At 33.8% G+C, this 8,099-nt stretch overlaps 1 long non-coding RNA gene across 1 annotated transcript; it reads right to left on the bottom strand.

Moving 5' to 3' along the window:
- Positions 1-2,509: 2,509 nt before the first annotated feature.
- On the bottom strand, positions 2,510-4,408 carry LOC140179236 (uncharacterized). The gene is made up of 2 exons (XR_011872844.1): positions 3,217-4,408; positions 2,510-2,780 (listed from the first exon to the last, which is right to left on the bottom strand). It is a non-coding gene; the product is annotated as an uncharacterized lncRNA (long non-coding RNA).
- Between the last annotated feature and the right edge of the window lie 3,691 nt (positions 4,409-8,099).

The following is an 8,099-nucleotide window of genomic DNA, read 5'->3' as shown; positions in this document are numbered from 1 at the left end:
TTTAGCGACAAACTAGTGTGTGAATTGTTTCTCGCTAATTGTATATCAAACACTTGCGACGGAATAGTGACAATAATATCCCTCGCTACTTTACTTGTATTCGATTGAACGCCTAAGTGACTGATTTACTATAACATTGTCACTCGCTAACTAATTCGTGACAAATTAGCGAGGAAATTTTCCCCGCTCTTTTTTTAGCTACAAAAGTCAATTTGCGAGAAATAAACTTATTCGTGAATCTCTCGCTAATCAGTCACTTTTTTTAAGTTCGGATATTTTGTGACCACTCATTAATTTTGTCGTTAGTGCGTCACTAATTCCTCGCAAGTTAGTGACAGATCAGTGACAAAAAATATTTCTCGCAAAAATTCGTCGCTAATTTGTCAAATTCTTGTAGTGAAACTTAGGAGTGCCAGCATTGAGGATGAAGACCAATCTGTGAGTTAGGAAGTGGAAGAAGAGGCCCTGGTATCAAGTGAAAGTTCAATGGAGAAGGAGGTTGTGGAGATATATGAGCCTAGGATTTCATATCCACTGAGGCAACTTGAGGTGATAGAAAACTCACTCCCAAAGGACTTAATGGAATATCATACAGAAGAAAGGGAGGAAGTCAATCAAGAGAGTCCACACTCAAATGAAGCAGAGAGTTGCATAGAGGAAGGGCTAATTGAGTCACCAATTCAAGAGGTTTTTGATGAAGAGAACACTTTAACCATTACACAACACCCAAGTCTTGATATCCAAGAAGTGAAGGCAACCAACAAGAGCACCGAAGAGAGGTTTGTGACCAAGCTACAATTGACCACATGTGTGAAGAAAAAATGGTCAACTACGAGCAATCCAACCCCTGCTGCCCCAACAAGCAAAGCAAATCAAGCAAATCACAAAAAGAAGCTTGCTGGGAAGAGACCAAGACAAGGGGTGTTGACTGGCTCTTCTTCTCCCCTGAAGTCATTCCTCTTAACAAAGTGGAAGAAGAAGAAGAAAGTCATCAGCAACATGTCAAGTTAATGACACTAAAAGAGCGCTTGTTGGGAGGCAACCCAACTAGAGGTAGTTTTCCTTTCTTAGTTATTTCAATAAAAGAGTTAAGTAGAGTTCTTTGTATTGCAAAGAGCTAAGTTTGGTGTTGCACACCAAAGTAATTTGAGGGAGAATGTGTAATTCTAAGTTTGGTGTTCCACCACAGTTTTTAGTAAAAACACATTGAACCCTCAGCTTGATTAATCACTCACTCCAAACAATCAGAGAAGCTACTTAACAATTGTTTATTTTCTAATTCATCGTTGGTTTTATTAAATTGCTTAGTTCTTAGTTCATAGTTTATTTTCTTAATAAAAGCACTTGATGTTTCATGCATGTATTTACTATGCTACATATAGAATTAGGCAAGGAACTAAGTTTGGTGTTCCCACACCAACTTAAGTTCAGAAAATTACAAGCATACATGCATGCTAACCATATCTCAAGTGCTTGGGGAACAAGCAACTTTCAAATTCTTTGCAGAAGAGCTATTCAATCTCTTGGAGGGCAAGATGTATCATCATGTGAAAACACCAAGGAAAGAAATGATGGCCAACACTGATGATAATGACAAGGAGGAAGCAAGAAGACACTAAGAGGTTGTACTGTCACTTAACTGTCTGTAGCTTAAATGTGTTAATTGAAAGTGCAATTGTGCCCATATTGATTAGTGTCCTGTTAGTTAGGAATTATTTGTTGTCTGTCTGTTTCTCTTTAGGCTTTCTAGTTTAAGTGTTTGTATCATCTCATCTTGCTTGAATTGTCTGCTTTGTTCCTTATGCTTGAATAAAAGAAAAAAATTATCGTGAAACAGAAAAAGAGTAGAGGTTCTATTTTGATAGAAGTTAGAATAAGGCTATGTGGTGGTATGTGCTGGTTCATTAGTTGATTTATCACTACAAGAAAAATACCTATTCAGGTACACTTGAAAAGTGTAGCCAAAAGTGAAAAAATGATGCCTTAGGCTACGGCTACGCTTTTTAGGCTACGGCTACGCTTTTTGGGGTGATTCCTATTCGGCCATTGCCTATTCTCAAAGGCTACGCTTTTCTTTACCAAGGGCTACACTTTTGGCGTTTGGGAATAGGGTGCGCTTTTCAAGCGATGCTGTCCAGGACCAAAGGCTACGCTTTTCAGCTTTTATTTTTATCAGAATAGACCGCTTTTCAGCGCTACTGCATCACCTGTAAAGCGTAGCCACAATGTATACCATGGCTACCGTTTATAAGTGTAGCCTTAGGTCCCTCTTTTTTTTGTATACCATAGCAACTGTATATAAGTGTAGCATTAGGTCTCTTATTTTTTTGCATATATATAATATTCTACTAATTATTAATACAACATAATATTTAATAATATAATTACATATATGATAATTCTGCATTTTTAATTAAATGATTTAAATATTATAAAAAAATAAATACATAATTATACTAAATAATTTTTTAAATAATAAAAATTATCTATAACCAAAATATATTTATAATTAATGATCCAAAAATATTGGAATGAAGTTAATTTTAAGTATTCATACATTTCACACTAAATTAAGCATAGCCATATCAAAATAAACATGAGACCACTTAGAATTTACTACTATACTCTACGAAAAACTAAAATATTATATCCTACATAAGTATCTTCTAATAAAAGTCATTAGTCAACCATACATGTATCCATTCCCAACACAACTCAATCTTAGCCAATAAACTACAATGATAAATAGCTTAATCTTCATGATCATCCTCAATATTATCCTGCATAATTATATAGAACAGTTATTAGAAAAATATTTATAATGGCATTCGTAATTATAAAAATTAAAAAATTAAACTCAAAACTATCAATGATTGATATCATTAATTCTTTCCGTACCGTGTACAAGTTTCACAAATGCATAGTAGTGTTTCACAAATCCAAATTTAGGATTCAAAGATAAAAAAGCATAAGCTATAAACCTTAAGATAAAAACATAGTTGAAACAGTCACATAATGTAGTCATGATGGGTATTACCATATATTGTGCACATATTGTTCTTTGTCCTCTCTTAAATATTCACGAGAAAAAGAAGAGAGTGCTCAACAGACATTTTATCACATAAAGATATTTATAAAATATATTACCCAACTACACCCAAGTCTGCATGTTACAACTAAAAAAAGAAAACAAAACAAAATAGCATAAATTCTCACCAAAAGTGTTACTGTTAAAGAGCACATTTACAAATTGCTGAAGTTCCATCCACCTGGCTAAAACCATCGACGGATCCTTCTTGTTTAGATGGGCATGCCCTAATCTTATGTTAGACTATAGAATCTTACTCAACAAAAGAGTATAGCATGCTCCAATACCTACAAACACAATTTCCCAAGTCAATAAGGTGAATGTAGAATAAAAAAGATAGTCAAGTATTCACAAAACAATGAATGGACTAAAAAGGAGTAGTTATACTTTGAATGCCAGCAATTTACAAGCCTCATCCCACTAAATGAGATTAGCTAAATTGAAAAGGTTAGTGTGTTCTTGTGATAAACCAAGAAAGAAACTGGATTTGCATTTCATCCTTATATCCCCCCTTCACATGACCTTTACATCCTGCTGGCTTCCTTTCCTAAGAATGACCCACATGAGTCATGATAGAATTTTCTAACAAAAATCCTTCATTTTCCAATCTATATATATCTGCTAACAATTTCATAAGTACATTTTTCCTACATTTATATCCCACAACAATTTCAAATTCAAAGTACTTCCCTAAACCTATGTCTTGTATGGACAAACTTTGGAAATATTCCACACTCTATAGTAGAAGCAAGAACATGGAGTACAAACAAAGAAGATAGAGAAATAGCACAACTCGTTAACAGTCTTTATTTATTATTCACACTTACCATATCACCTCCTTTAGTGGGAGGGCGGAATTTGATTGGTGGAACAAAAATATTCTCAAGAAAGAACATTGAGTGACCTGCTTTCTTTCCATATCCCTGACCTTGAATATCATTAATATAGGAACAAAGTCGAACCTCATTTTTTCACAAAAGTTCTAATGTTATTTTAACCTGTAATTTGAATACAATTAATATATGATTCTAAATTTTCCAACAGCATGTGAAACTTTTCAATGTCCAGCTGACACTTTACATTGAGGTTAATTCAATATTTAGAAGAAACTAACTTGATATACAAAGGACCAGAAAATTGATTTTGCTCAGCAAGCTTGTAAAATAACTTGTGCCTTTTTGAATCACTTTTCTTGGTCCCAACAGAGTTGATATCCTCTTCATATGTTGTATCCCTGTCATCGGTTATAGTCTCACTTGCCAAGATTGTATCATCAGAATTTATGACATTTGCTCTGGCATCAGCAGCTGACAGACCATCCTAGATACATTATCCAAAAACCCAAAAATGGTGAAGGGTTTTGCAAGCATTAGTAAAGCATGCGGATTGTTGAAACACCCACAAGAATGAACCAATGGAAATAACATACTGTCCTCCGGAAAGAAGAAAAAATAATAAAAAGTTGAAAATTCACCATCAAATTCTATGATTTTCTACTTCTCATATTTAAAATTGCCAGCAACAAAAAACCATAGTACAATTCTGTATAGTAATAATTTCTTCAGAACACCTACTATAACATAGTATAATTTCTCGTGTGATAAAATATTCTAAAGAGTTGAAATCACAATTCAGAAACAAAATATGATTACCTTAAAAATCTTAAAATATCAAACCAACCTGAATTAATAGGTTTAGCAAAACCTAGATGATTAGTATTCAATCCACCACTTATGGACTGATCGGCATAGAAATTCAGTTAGTTTACACTTCCCTATTAGAGTTCATTACGTTAAAAAAATCAAATCTATGAATTTGTGAACTAATGCTATAAAACATGTATAACCCAAAGAAAGAAGGAATGAAAGAAGAATTTGATTTTATTGGTGATGAGCGGATATTTTATACGCTTTTTGGGAGAAATTTCATGTAGATTTTAGTATGTTTTAGTTAGTTTTTAGTATAATTTTATTTATTTTTAGGAAAAATTCATATTTCTGGACTCTACTATGAGTTTGTGTGTTTTTCTGTAATTTCAGGTATTTTCTGGCTGAAATTGAGGGAGATGAGCAAAAATCCGATTTAGGCTGAAAAAGGACTGCTGATGTTATTGGGTTGGAAAGTATACATTCTGGGCTTTCCAGCAGTATATAATAGTCCATACTTTACGTGAAGATAGATGACGTAAAATGGCGTTCAACGCCAGTTCCATGTTGCAGTCTGGCATTCAGCGCCAGAAACAGGTTGCAAGTTGGAGTTCGACACCAGAAGTAGGTTACAACCTGACGTTCAACTCCAGAAATAGCCCAGGCACGTGAGAAGCTTAAGTCTCAGCCCCAGCATAGACCAAGTGGGCCCCAGAAGTGGATTTCTGCACCAATTATCTTAGTTTACTCATTTTCTGTAAACTTAGGTTATTAGTTTAGTATTTAAACAACTTTTAGAGACTTATTTTGGATCTTATGATATTTTTAGATCTGAATTTTATACTCTTTGATGGCATGAGTCTCTAAACTCTATTGTTGTGGGTGAGGAGCTCTGTAGCATCTCGATGAATTAATGCAATTATTTCTGTTTTTCCATTCAAACATGTGTGTTCCTATCTAAGATGTTCATTTGCGCTTAACTATGGAGAAGGTGGTGATCTGTGACACTCATCACCTTCCTCAATCCATGAACGTGTGTCTGACAACCACCTCCGTTCTACATCAGATTGAATGAGTATCTCTTAGAATCCTTAATCAGAATCTTCGTGGTATAAGTTAGAATTGATGGCGGCATTCATGAGAATCCGGAAAGTCTAAACCTTGTCTGTGGTATTCCAAGTAGGATTCTGGGATTGGATGACTGTGACGAGCTTCAAACTCGCGAGTGTTGGGCATGATGACAAACGCAAAAGAATCAATGGATTCTATTCCGACATGATCGAGAACCAATATCTGATTAACCGTGCTGTGACAGAGCATTTGGACCATTTTCACTGAGAGGATGGGAAGTAGCCATTGACAACGGTGACACCCTACATAGAGCTTGCCATGGAAGGAACTTTGCACTTTTGCATGAGAGGAAACATTATGTTACAGGAATTTAGAAGACAAAGCATCTCCAAAACTCCAACATATTCTCCATTATTGCACAAGTAATTATTTCACGCTCTTTTATTTTTTAGTAATTCAAACTGATAATTATAATTGATCTCCTAACTAAGAATAATAAAATAACCGTAGCTTGCTTCAAACCAACAATCTCCATGGGATCGACCCTTACTCACGTAAGGTATTACTTGGACGACCTAGTGCACTTGCTGGTTAGTTGTGCGGATTGCAAAAGTGTGATTGCAATTTCGTGCACCAAGTTTTTGGCGCCATTGTCGGGGATTGTTTGAATTTGAACAGCTAAAGGTTTATTTTGTTGCTTAGATTAGGAATAGAGTATTGTTGCTATAGAGTCATTAAATCTGAGTCCTTTATTTTCTTTTCAAAAACTTTCAAAATTATTATTTTTCTTTATCAATTTTCAATTTTTTTTTGTGAGTTTAGTGTTTTGTTCTAAGTTTGGTGTCAACTGCATATTTTATATTTTCCTTTTAATTTTTCGAATTTGTGTTCTTCATTCTTCCTTGATCTTCAAGTTGTTCTTGTTTATTTTTCTTGTTTGATCTTTAGTTTTTCTTGTTCTGTGTCTTTTCTTGTTTTTCTTGTGCTTTTCCAAAGCATTAGTCTTCCAAAAAAAAAAATATACCTCTTTAAACCAAGTGTTACATTTACAGCTCAATTGGCTAAAGCATTGGTTTATGTTCTTGGTAATTGGGTATCTTCTTTTTAAAATATTTTTCAAAAATAATTTTTCTTTGATTGAATCTTGTGCCAAACTTTAAGTTTGGTGTGTGTATTGTTAATCTTTTTATAATTTTCGAAAATTTTATTGAAGTTTTCTAAAAATGTTAAGTTTAGTGTTCTTTCTTTTGTTCTTATTGTTCTTGTGAATCTTCAAAGTGTTCTTGAGTCTTCTTTGTGTTTTGATCTTAAAATTTTTAAGTTGGTGTTCCTTGGTGTTTTCCCTCCAAAATTTTTGAAAACAAGGAGGATTAGATCTAAAAATTTTAAGTCTTGTGTCTTTTGTGTGTTTTTCTCTTTCATCATAAAATTCAAAATTCAAAAAAATATCTTCTCTAACTATTTTTAGGCCACAATTTCGAATTTTGTTTATATAAAAATTCAGATTTCAATTTCAAAAATATCCTAACCACTTTTTCTCTCCTCATTTTTTCGAAAGTTTTCAAAAAAAAAAATAATAATAATAATTTCAAATTTTTATTTTTTTATTTCGGAAATTTATTTCTTTTTATTTATTTCTTTTTATTTTTTATTTTATTTTATTTTGTTATTCCAGAAATTAATTTTTTTATATAATAAAATAAATAAAATTTAAATCCATATTACCTCCTTTACTCCAACATGGACCTAAGTGGAAATGAACAGTCCAGAAGGACTCTGGGGTCATGTGCTAACCCCACTACTGCTTCATATGGGAGTAGTATCTATATACCCTCCATCGGAGTCAGTAGTTTTGAGTTGAATCCTCAGCTCATCATCATGATGCAGCAAAGTTGCCAGTATTCTGGTCTTCCATAGGAAGAACCTACATAGTTTCTGGCACAATTTTTACAAATTACTGACACAGTACATGATAAGGAGGTAGATCAGGATGTGTACAGGCTATTACTGTTCCCATTTGCTGTAAAAGACCAAGCTAAGAGATGGTTCAATAACCAACCTAAGGACAGCATAAAGACATGGAAACAGTTGTCAGAAAAATTCGTGAATCACTATTTTCCTCCAAAATGGATGACACAGCTAAGCTTGAGCATCCAAGGCTTCAAACAAGGAGATAATGAATCTCTTTATGATGCTTGGGAGAGATACAAAGAGATGCTAAGAAAATGTCCCTCTGAAATGTTTTCAGAGTGGGTGCAGTTAGACATCTTCTACTATGGGCTTACAGAAAGAGC

This window comes from Arachis hypogaea, chromosome 2 (assembly GCF_003086295.3).
Source record: "Arachis hypogaea cultivar Tifrunner chromosome 2, arahy.Tifrunner.gnm2.J5K5, whole genome shotgun sequence".
NCBI lineage: Eukaryota > Viridiplantae > Streptophyta > Magnoliopsida > Fabales > Fabaceae > Arachis > Arachis hypogaea.
Note: the sequence above shows the minus strand (reverse complement) of the source record. Positions and strands in the feature narration are given on the sequence as shown.